Raw genomic sequence first — 12639 nt, 5'->3', positions numbered from 1 at the left:
TGATGAAACAATGAGTGTTTTTGAGTTTTTAATAGGCATCAGGGATATGCTGAAAACTCAAAATTATTCCACTCTTAGTGGTCTAAATATTTAAATTACTTTTAAGTAATAATTTACTTATGACTGTTACAGTTTTTAACCTTTTAATTTTAAAATAATTTAAAGTTTATATAAAAATTTCAAAGACTGGAGAATTCTTGCATTCTCCATACTCAGCTCCACCTATTACTAATGCTTTATAAATCCAACCCCTTTGTCACAACTAAGGAAGCTGCATCGATACGTGGCTATTAGGTGAAGCCCACACTCTGTTCAGATTGCCTTACTTCTCACCAAGGTCCTCGCTCTGCTTGAGGAACCCATCAGGACCCCACACTACACTGAGTCACTGTGTGTATGTCTTCTTACTCTCTTCACTGCGATTATTCTCCTTTTTGATGACTGAGAGTTTTGAGGAGAGCTGCTCAGGTATTTTGCAGCATGTGCCAGAATTGGAATTCGCTCTTTTTCTCATGATTTAGAGCGGGCTGCAGCTACGGGGTTGGGAGGTCTACCTCTTTCATGAAGCCTCTTGAATATTACAGCTTTTGGAAAGCAAAACAAAAACTTATAACACTGACAATAAAATACACAATTATATTGAAGTTCAGACTACATTCTGCACATGTGCACATGCACACACCATGGAAGTGAAAGCACAGAAGGCTGGTTTAAACCAACAATGATGAAAAGCAAATATCAGACCTTTCTTTGGGCATAATTTTGACAGTATTACAGGTCAGTTGCTCATACTTAGAAGGGAACCTGTGAGTTTTTGCATCATCATCACAGAAGGGCCATAGAGATGCTAAACCAGGTAGACTCAGCTACCAAATCTCTTTTTTTTTAAACGTTTAAAAAGAAATGGAAACCTGGAATATGAAGCTCTGGAGGTGACCCAGGGTCAATCCTGAGTGGAAGTCTTGCTGGAGGCAGGAAGGATACAAAGGAGTTATGAGTCCTAAATATGCCCTGTTGGCAGCGTGATGCTTACATGCAGGTAAATCTATCTCCAAGCATGCATGTTTTAGGGCCGGAACACTGCAGCCCTCTCTGCTCCCACTGCCTCTCACAGGCATGTGAGCAGGGTGTCATGTGGCTGCATGTCTGTAGTGTCACAGGCAGGAAACAGCATAGCTGGGAGAGGGGGCTCCTCACCCTGTGCCCTGTGAATCAGCCTGGGATGGAGAAATCAAGGCAGCTCGTGGCTTAGCTTGGTCCCCTGCCCAGGGTGGGATGCAGGAAAGAGAATTCCCACCAGACCCCAATGCTCTCGCGTGCCTCTGATCCCCTATGGTGATTAAGTGCTATCATCCTAATTAGCAGCTAATTATATTCCCTTTAATTATTTTTCTCACTCTTTCTTGGAGATCCTTGAGGGCCAAGACTACCCTGTAAAGCTGTGTCTGTTCTCAGTGTGTAACGTGATGCTGAAACATACTGTGACTGATCCCACTTCGCACAGAAAGACACAAGGGGCCTCCTGTGATGATGATGCGAGAACTCGCTGGTCTCCTCCTGAATGAAAACGACCGACCTGTCACCCAGTGTGTCTGAGAATGTTTTACTAAGACATGGGTTTAATGGCTCCATCATCGTTAATCCAGTTGAGGCAGTTAACTTTCCACTAGATAAAAAGTAACATTGATTATGCACTGGTGTGGTCTGTAGAGTGTTCTCACAGATGCTGTTTAACAGGGGTTGCCACAGCCAGGGCCTGGCTGAGAAGCAGGCCAGCTGCGCCATCGTCCAGATGCCGTTCCAACAGGAACTAAAGGTCTTTGGGCTCTTCAGTCCAATCTTTATATACTAGAGGCCTTCTAAGTTCTTACTAGTCCAAGTGTGGCTCAAGAGTCAGTAACCCAGGCAATGTCTGGAGCTTGTCAGGAATGCCGATGCCCAGGGCCCCCAGGCTTCCTGACCCAGAAGTTGTTTGCATTTTAACAACACAACAAGGGCCACAGTGGAGCTTGAAAAATCATCTCCAGGATAGCATGTGGCTAGAGAGCTGCTGTTATAAACTGTTAGGGCGGGTTAGATCCCCAAGACATGCTCATAGTTGCACACAAACTGACTCAGAACTGGCTGGTCTAGCAAATTTCAGAGCTTTTGCTTTGCTAAGCAAAGTTCAGGGTCAGAGCCAAGTCACTCATAATATAGCACAGTGTGCATATTTCTTTTTTTTTTTTTTTTTTTTTGTTACAGGTGTTTTTTAAATCAAAAAAAGTTTGAAAAATTACATACTGTGAAATGTTTTGACAAATACATACAGCAGTGTAACCCAGTTCTGAAAAGGAAAGAATATTTCCATCACCCCAGAAAGTTCCCTCAAGTCCTTCCTAAGTCCATCCCTGCCTCACCTTCCAGAGGCAACCACTTTTTAAAGAATCGAGATTAAAATAATAGATTAGTTGTTTTCCCTGTTCTACAACTTTATAAAAATGGCATAATTCATTATGTGTTCTTCCAGGTAAGGCTTCTTTCACTTGGCAAGATTTTGAGATTCATCCATGTTGTGTATATCAATACTTTGTTTTACATTGCTAAGTATATTTCCTCAAGTCAATGTACCACAGTTCTGTTGATGAACACCTGTACTGTTTCAAGTTCTTGGCTGTTACAGGCGAAGTTGTTATGAGCAACCATGCACAAGTCTTTTTGAAAACATGTTTTTTCACTGCTTTTGGTTAAACATCTGGAGAGGAACTGCTGGGTCACAGGATAATGTAATTCTTGGTGTGGCTGGAATTAGGTCCACCATCCTGCTATTTGTTTTCTGTTTGCCCCATGTTTTTCGTTCCTCTGTTCCTCCTTTCCGATCTTCTGAGTTAACTAAATAATTTTTTTATTTCATTTTAACTTCTCTATTGGCTTTTTTTTTTTTTTTTTTTTTTTAATAATTATTTTTTATTGAAGGGTAGTTGACACACAGTATTACATTACGTGAGTTTCAAGTGTACAACACAGTGGTAGAACATTTATATACATAATTCTAGGTTCCAGCTATCACCCTACCAGGCTGTTACAATATCTTGACTATATTCCTTATGCTATACATTACATCCCGGTTACTAATTTATTTTACCATTGGAAGTCTGTCCTTTTTTTTTTTTTTTTTTGTGAGGGCATCTCTCATATTTATTGATCAAATGGTTGTTAACGACAATAAAATTCTGTATAGGGGAGTCAATGCTCAATGCACAATCATTATTCCACCCCAAGCCTAATTTTTGTCAGTCTCCAATCTTCTGAGGCATAACAAACAAGTTTTTACATGTAGAACAAATTCTTACATAATGAATAAGTTACATAGTGAACAGTACAAGGGCAGTCATCACAGAAACTTTCGGTTTTGCTCATGCATTATGAACTATAAACAGTCAGTTCAAATATGAATACTCATTTGGTTTTTATACTTGATTTATATGTGGATACCACATTTCTCTCTTTATTATTATTATTTTTAATAAAATGCTGAAGTGGTAGGCAGATACAAGATAAAGGTAGAAAACATAGTTTAGTGTTGTAAGAGAGCACATGTAGATGATCAGGTGTGTGCCTGTAGACTATGTGTTAATCCAAGCTAGACCAGGGCAATAAAACATCCACGTATGCAGAAGATTTCTCTCAGAACGGGGGGGTGAGGTTCTAAGCCTCACCTCTGTTGATCCCCAATTTCTCACCTGATGGCCCCCCTGCGACTGTGCCTGTCTTAGGTTGTTCCTCCCTTGAGGAATCTTACCCGTCTCTGGCTAACCAGTCATCTTCCGGGGCCATACAGGGAAATGTGAAGTTGGTAAGTGAGAGAGAAGCCTTATTGTTTGAAAAAGTTAGATTTTTACTTATTTGCATATTTATGCCCTGTGGCTTCTATGCCCAGCATTTGTCTTGAGGTATCTTTACCACTTGGAAGAATTATGATACTCGGTAAATTTGATATGAGGCACGAATTCTATTTAAGGGTTGTAATTAGGAAGGAAGAAGAAAAGCTATAGAAGTAGCAGGCGGAAGAAAACATGGGAAGATTGATTATTTCTTTGATATATCTTCTTGTAGAGTAACTTCAGCATGTATAGGTTTTAAGCTACTATTTAAATTGCACACACACATTAACATAATAGGAGTATAGTTACATAACCAAAGCATATCTGTAATTACCAGCCATCTGCAGTGAAACCAAGAAAACCAGTTAGGCACCTTAGGCATTTGTGAAAACTTATCTATGATATGGTGGATATTGTCCAAATGAACTTGAACAGTCTGAGAGAAATCAGACAAATTAAAACAACCCATTCCTGGGGACTGTCCACATGCCATATGTTCTTTTGACAATAAATAGTTTGTAGTTGTAAGACTTTGGAGCGCTACAATTTGCACTTCTCCAAATTCTTGGTTGAGTTCCAACAGTATAGATCCAGTCCAATTTTGTTGTTTTACTGTATGCACAGGCCAGCTTAGATATCTCCTTCCTCATTCCCATGGCAGGTCCAGGAACTGGTGGGATGAGTGCATCTACAGCTGTAGCAGTGCGAGGATCTTTGTTGGGGTTTTTTGATGATCATCTTCTGGCATGAGTCTTCCAGAGGGTGCAGATGTTGGAAGTTCTTTTTCATATCGTATCTTAGTTCATTTTCGGGGTAGCCCAATTAGGCTTTGATCCTCTGTATAAACACAAACAGACCCTTTGCCTACACTTTTATATGCCCTTTATACCCTTGTGTAGAACTCGTTGGAGGTTACCACACAGGAACTGCCCTTTTTTTTTTTTTTTTTTTTTTTTTGCTATCACTAATCTACACTTACATGACGAATATTATGTTTACTAGGCTCTCCCCTATACCAGGTCTCCCCTATAAACCCCTTTACAGTCACTGTCCATCAGCGTAGCAACCTGTTATAGAATCACTACTTGCCTTCTCTGTGTTGTACAGCCCTCCCTTTTCTCCTACCCCCCCATGCATGTTAATCTTAATACCCCCCTACTTCTCCCCACCTTATCCCTCCCTACCCACCCATCCTCCCCAGTCCCTTTCCCTTTGGTACCTGTTAGTCCATTCTTGAGTTCTGTGATTCTGCTGCTGTTTTGTTCCTTCAGTTTTTCCTTTGTTCTTATATTCCACAGATAAGTGAAATCATTTGGTATTTCTCTTTCTCCGCTTGGCTTGTTTCACTGAGCATAATACCCTCCAGCTCCATCCATGTTGCTGCAAATGATTCGATTTGCCCTTTTCTTATAGCTGAGTAGTATTCCATTGTGTATATGTACCACATCTTCTTAATCCATTCATCTATTGATGGACATTTAGGTTGCTTCCAATTCTTGGCTATAGTAAATAGTGCTGCAATAAACATAGGGGTGCATCTGTCTTTCTCAAACTTGATTGCTGCATTCTTAGGGTAAATTCCTAGGAGTGCAATTCCTGGGTCAAATGGTAAGTCTGTTTTGAGCATTTTGATGTACCTCCATACTGCTTTCCACAATGGTTGAACTAACTTACATTCCCACCAGCAGTGTAGGAGGGTTCCCCTTTCTCCACAGCCTCGCCAACATTTGTTGTTGTTTGTCTTTTGGATGGCAGCCATCCTTACTGGTGTGAGGTGATACCTCATTGTAGTTTTAATTTGCATTTCTCTGATAATTAGCGATGTGGAGCATCTTTTCATGTGTCTGTTGGCCATCTGTATTTCTTTTTTGGAGAACTGTCTGTTCAGTTCCTCTGCCCATTTTTTAATTGGGTTATTTGTTTTTTGTTTGTTGAGGCGTGAGAGCTCCTTATATATTCTGGACGTCAAGCCTTTATCGGATGTGTCATTTTCAAATATATTCTCCCATACTGTAGGGATCCTTCTTGTTCTATTGATGGTGTCTTTTGCTGTACAGAAGCTTGTCAGCTTAATATAGTCCCACTTACTCATTTTTGCTGTTGTTTTCCTTGCCCGGGGAGATATGTTCAAGAAGAGGTCACTCATGTTTATGTCTAAGAGGTTTTCGCCTATGTTTTCTTCCAGGAGTTTAATGGTTTCATGGCTTACATTCAGGTCTTTGATCCATTTTGAGTTTACTTTTGTATATGGGGTTAGACAATGGTCCAGTTTCATTCTCCTACAAGTAGCTGTCCAGTTTTGCCAGCACCACCTGTTGAAGAGACTGTCATTTCGCCATTGTATGTCCATGGCTCCTTTATCAAATATTAATTGACCATATATGTGTGGGTTAATGTCTGGATTCTCTAGTCTGTTCCATTGGTCTGTGGCTCTGCTCTTGTGCCAGTACCAAATTGTCTTGATTACTATGGCTTTATAGTAGAGCTTGAAGTTGGGGAGTGAGATCCCCCCTACTTTATTCTTCTTTCTCAGGATTGCTTTGGCTATTCGGGGTCTTTGGTGTTTCCATATGAATTTTTGAATTATTTGTTCCAGTTCATTGAAGAATGTTGCTGGTAGTTTCATAGGGATTGCATCAAATCTGTATATTGCTTTGGGCAGGATGGCCATTTTAACGATATTAATTCTTCCTAGCCACGAGCATGGGATGAGTTTCCATCTGTTAGTGTCCCCTTTAATTTCTCTTAAGAGTGACTTGTAGTTTTCAGAGTATAAGTCTTTCACTTCTTTGGTTAGGTTTATTCCTAGGTATTTTATTTTTTTTGATGCAATTGTGAATGGAGTTGTTTTCCTGATTTCTCTTTCTGTTGGTTCATTGTTAGTATATAAGAAAGCCACAGATTTCTGTGTGTTGATTTTGTATCCTGCAACTTTGCTGTATTCCGATATCAGTTCTAGTAGTTTTGGGGTGGAGTCTTTAGGGTTTTTTATGTACAGTATCATGTCATCTGCAAATAGTGACAGTTTAACTTCTTCTTTACCAATCTGGATTCCTTGTATTTCTTTATTTTGTCTGATTGCCGTGGCTAGGACCTCCAGTACTATGTTAAATAACAGTGGAGAGAGTGGGCATCCCTGTCTAGTTCCCGATCTCAGAGGAAATGCTTTCAGCTTCTCGCTGTTCAATATAATGTTGGCTGTGGGTTTATCATAGATGGCCTTTATTATGTTGAGGTACTTGCCCTCTATTCCCATTTTGCTGAGAGTTTTTAACATGAATGGATGTTGAACTTTGTCAAATGCTTTTTCAGCATCTATGGAGATGATCATGTGGTTTTTGTCTTTCTTTTTGTTGATGTGGTGGATGATGTTGATGGACTTTCGAATGTTGTACCATCCTTGCATCCCTGGAATGAATCCCACTTGGTCATGGTGTATGATCCTTTTGATGTATTTTTGAATTCGGTTTGCTAATATTTTGTTGAGTATTTTTGCATCTACGTTCATCAGGGATATTGGTCTGTAGTTTTCTTTTTTGGTGGGGTCTTTGCCTGGTTTTGGTATTAGGGTGATGTTATCTTCATAGAATGAGTTTGGGAGTATCCCCTCCTCCTCTATTTTTTGGAAAACTTTAAGGAGAATGGGTATTATGTCTTCCCTGTATGTCTGATAAAATTCCGAGGTAAATCCATCTGGCCCGGGGGTTTTGTTCTTTGGTAGTTTTTTGATTACCTCTTCAATTTCGTTGCTGGTAATTGGTCTGTTTAGATTTTCTGTTTCTTCCTGGGTCAATCTTGGAAGGTTATATTTTTCTAGGAAGTTGTCCATTTCTCCTAGGTTTCCCAGCTTGTTAGCATATAGGTTTTCATAGTATTCTCCAATAATTCTTTGCATTTCCGTGGGGTCCGTCGTGATTTTTCCTTTCTCGTTTCTGATACTGTTGATTTGTGTTGACTCTCTTTTCTTCTTAATAAGTCTGGCTAGAGGCTTATCTATTTTGTTTATTTTCTCGAAGAACCAGCTCTTGGTTTCATTGATTTTTGCTATTGTTTTATTCTTCTCAATTTTATTTATTTCTTCTCTGATCTTTATGATGTCCCTCCTTCTGCTGACCTTAGGCCTCATCTGTTCTTCTTTTTCCAATTTCGATAATTGTGACATTAGACCATTCATTTGGGATTGCTCTTCCTTTTTTAAATATGCTTGGATTGCTATATACTTTCCTCTTAAGACTGCTTTTGCTGTGTCCCACAGAAGTTGGGGCTTAGTGTTGTTGTTGTCATTTGTTTCCATATATTGCTGGATCTCCATTTTGATTTGGTCATTGATCCATTGATTATTTAGGAGCGTGTTGTTAAGCCTCCATGTGTTTGTGAGCCTCTTTGCTTTCTTTGTACAGTTTATTTCTAGTTTTATGCCTTTGTGGTCTGAAAAGTTGGTTGGTAGGATTTCAATCTTTTGGAATTTTCTGAGGCTCTTTTTGTGGCCTAGTATGTGGTCTATTCTGGAGAATGTTCCATGTGCACTTGAGAAGAATGTATATCCCGCTGCTTTTGGATGTAGAGTTCTATAGATGTCTATTAGGTCCATCTGCTCTACTGTGTTGTTCAGTGCTTCCGTGTCCTTACTTATTTTCTGCCCAGTGGATCTATCCTTTGGGGTGAGTGGTGTGTTGAAGTCTCCTAGAATGAATGCATTGCAGTCTATATCCCCCTTTAGTTCTGTTAGTATTTGTTTCACATATGCTGGTGCTCCTGTGTTGGGTGCATATATATTTAGAATGGTTATATCCTCTTGTTTGACTGAGCCCTTTATCATTATGTAGTGTCCTTCTTTATCTCTTGTTACTTTCTTTGATTTGAAGTCTATTTTGTCTGATATTAGTACTGCAACCCCTGCTTTCTTCTCACTGTTGTTTGCTTGAAATATGTTTTTCCATTCCTTGACTTTTAGTCTGTACATGTCTTTGGGTTTGAGGTGAGTTTCTTGTAAGCAGCATATAGATGGGTCTTGCTTTTTTATCCATTCTGTTACTCTGTGTCTTTTGATTGGTGCATTCAACCCATTAACATTTAGGGTGACTATTGAAAGATATGTACTTATTGCCATTGCAGGCTTTAAATTCGTGGTTACCAAAGGTTCAAGGTTAGCCTCTTTAGTATCTTACTGCCTAACTTAGCTCGCTTATTGAGCTGTTATATACACTGTCTGGAGATTCTTTTCTTCTCTCCCTTCTTGTTCCTCCTCCTCGATTCTTCATATGTTGGGTGTTTTGTGCTGTGCTCTTTCTAGGAGTGCTCCCATCTAGAGCAGTCCCTGTAAGATGTTCTGTAGAGGTGGTTTGTGGAAAGCAAATTCCCTCAGCTTTTGTTTGTCTGGGAATTGTTTAATCCCACCGTCATATTTGAATGATAGTCGTGCCTAATACAGTATCCTTGGTTCAAGGCCCTTCTGTTTCATTGTATTAAATATATCATGCCATTCTCTTCTGGCCTGTAGGGTTTCTGTTGAGAAATCTGACGTTAGCCTGATGGGTTTCCCTTTATAGGTGACCTTTTTCTCTCTAGCTGCCTTTAACACTCTTTCCTTGTCCTTGATCTTTGCCATTTTAATTATTATGTGTCTTGGTGTTGCCCTTCTTGGATCCTTTCTGTTGGGGGTTCTGTGTATTTCCGTGGTCTGTTTGATTACTTCCTCCCCCAGTGTGGGGAAGTTTTCAGCAATTATTTCTTCTAAGATACTTTCCATCTCTTTGCCTCTCTCTTCTTCTTCTGGGACCCCTATAATACGGATATTGCTCCTTTTAGATTGGTCACACAGTTCTCTTAATATTGTTTCATTCCTGGAGATCCTTTTGTCTCTCTCTATGTCAGCTTCCATGCGTTCCTGTTCTCTGATTTCAATTCCATCAATGGCCTCTTGCATTCTATCCATTCTGCTTATAAACCCTTCCAGAGTTTGCTTCATTTCTGCGATCTCCTTTCTGGCATCTGTGATCTCGTTCCGGACTTCATCCCATTTCTCTTGCGTATTTCTCTGCATCTCTGTCAGCATGTTTATGATTCTTATTTTGAATTCTTTGTCAGGAAGACTGGTTAGGTCTGTCTCCTTCTCTGGTGTTGTCTCTGTGATCTTTGTCTGCCTGTAGCTTTGCCTTTTCATGGTGATAGGAATAGTCTGCAGAACTGGGACGAGTGACGGCTGGAAGGACTTCCTTTCTTGTTGGTTTGTGGCCCTCCTCTCCTGGGAGAACAGCGGCCTCTAGTGGCTTGTGCTGCGCAGCTGCGCGCAGACAGGGTTTCTGCTTCCTGCCCGGCTGCTATGGAGTTAATCTCCGCTGTTGCTGTGGGCGTGGCCTGGCTCGGGCAGCTACTCCAAAATGGTGGAGTCGCGTTGGAGCAGGAGCTGCTGGGAGGCTATTTATCTCCGTAAGGGGCCTCCCTGCTCCCTGCAGCCCAGGGGTTAGGGTGCCCAGAGATCCCGGATTCCCTACCTCTGGATTAAGTGGCCCGCCCTGCCCCTTTAAGACTTCCAAAAAGCACCCGCCAAAACAAAACAACGACCACAAAAAAAAACAAGAAAAAAAATTTTTTTTAATTAAAAAAAAAAAAAAATTTTTTAATTAAAAAAAAAAAAAAAAGGTGGTCGTTCGTTTTTCTTTATTCTCCGGTGCCAGCCTCAGGCCTCTGCTCACCGGTCTTTCTGCCCTGTTTCCCTAATATTGGGGTCCCTGTCCCTTTAAGACTTCCAAAAAGCGCTCGCCAAAACAAAGCAGCAAAAAAAAAAAAAAATGGTCGCGCGCTTTTCTTATGTCCTCTGTCGCCCAGCCTCCAGTGCCTGCTCACTGTTCTTGCTGCCCTGTTTTCCCAGTATCGAGGGCCCTGCACTCTGGCCCGGATGGCTGGGGCTGGGTGTTCGGCAGCCCTGGGCTCCGTCTCCCTCCCGCTCTGCCTGCTCTTCTCCCGCCGGGAGCTGGGGGGAGGGGCGCTCGGCTCCCGCGGGGCCGGGGCTTGTATCTTACCCCCTTCGCGAGGCGCTGGGTTCTCTCAGGTGTGGATGTGGTCTGGATATTGTCCTGTGTCCTCTGGTCTTTATTCTAGGAAGGATTGTCTTTGTTATATTTTCATAGATATATGTTGTTTTGTTAGGAGATTTCCGCTGCTCTACTCACGCCGCCATCTTCCGCCCCCCTCCCAGTGTGCATATTTCTACTGATACTAGCAGGCCTGACTGTCAAGTCAGAATGAGCACAGACAATACCCTACTTACAATTCAAGACAAGCATTTAAAAGCAACATTGGGGCATGTCTGCTCACCGGCATCAAGCGTTCCGGCCCCAGTCCTCCCAGCCCGCCCAGGGCATGGGGCCTTTTGCCCCTTGCTGTGGATCCCCTTCTCCTGGTCTGCTTGGCTCTGCTTCTCATTGAGGTGGCCTCATGGGGGAGGTTTTTCTCAGGCACCCTCATTATAACAACCTGAGTCTGTACCCCTTTTCCTTAGTAATAACATCTATCTTTCTCTTCGCTTTTTCCATTATTTATTTGTTTTCTTCCCCAGATGGTTAGTTCCATGAGAACAGGAGTTTCATCTCTATTGTTTGCCATCATACTCCCCACTCTGGTACATGGTAGATGCTCAGTAAATAGTTGGTAGAGGAATGAGTCAGCAGACAGTGAAAACAGAACACTAGGACCACTGTGCAAATGGTATTCATGAATAATGAGCTACCTAAGGATCATCCTCAATTTCAGGCTCAGCCCAACTTTGCATTGCACTTTTAAGCTTCCCTCTGAGAGGCTAGCTGGGGGGTTATGAACACAGAGCATAGAGGAAAAGGGTTAGAAACCTTTTTGTTTTTCTCAGCAGCTACTGGCTGAGCACCATCATGCCCTCAGTATGAGTGCTGCCAAAGCCCCTGTTATTGGCATCACTAGGCTTCAGTTTCCTCATGGGCAATGTGGCACTAGTAATAGTTCCTGAGCCGACCTCATGGGATTGTTGAGACTATATAACTCCTGGTAATAGTGGAAATGCTTGTTATAGGGTCTGAAATATACTGAGCACCCAATATACTAATATGGGTTTCAGATAATTGAGACGGTTGGTGTCTGGAAGGATGAAGAATAATCTTTCTAATGAAAATAACACCTGCATTGTGAAAACAGTGGTAATAGATGGCATTCATGAGTAATTTAAGGTATCTGTCCAAGTACTCCCACACATCCTCTCCTATTACTGTGAGATATTTTCATTTTATCTCACAGAGAAAATAAATGTGTGCTTACTGAGTTCTTTACTTTTAATCTTTCCCTGTTGAATGTCTGCATTATCACAATGTATTAAAATAGGATTTCTATATGGTTTAATCTTACCTTTTGTGGCCATTTTTATTAAAATACAATACATGTGATATGACAGATCTTGAAAATACAGCTTGGTTAAATTTTGAGTACGTAAACACCCACATAACAAACATCCAGATGACAATAGAGACATTACTGGACCCTTGGAAATCCTCCTTCCACCCCTGCATAACACCACGATCTGGCTTCCGGTACTGTAGGTTGGTTTTGCCAGTTTTTGAGTTCATGTGAAGGTCGTCATCTATGTTCTTCTCTGTGTGGCTTCCTTTAGTCAGCATGATCCCATGAGCATTCTCAGGTCATCGCACTGTATGGCTCATTTCTGTTGCTGTATGATATTTTGTTGCATAAGTGTGCCATAATTTATTTATCCATTCAAGGATTATGCTTCTAATGAGTATCTAATGGTTTT

The sequence above is a fragment of the Manis pentadactyla genome, assembly GCF_030020395.1.
Source record: "Manis pentadactyla isolate mManPen7 chromosome Y unlocalized genomic scaffold, mManPen7.hap1 SUPER_Y_unloc_3, whole genome shotgun sequence".
In the NCBI taxonomy this organism is placed as follows: domain Eukaryota; kingdom Metazoa; phylum Chordata; class Mammalia; order Pholidota; family Manidae; genus Manis; species Manis pentadactyla.
The sequence above is the reverse complement of the archived record's forward strand: the minus strand, read 5'-3'. Positions refer to the sequence as shown.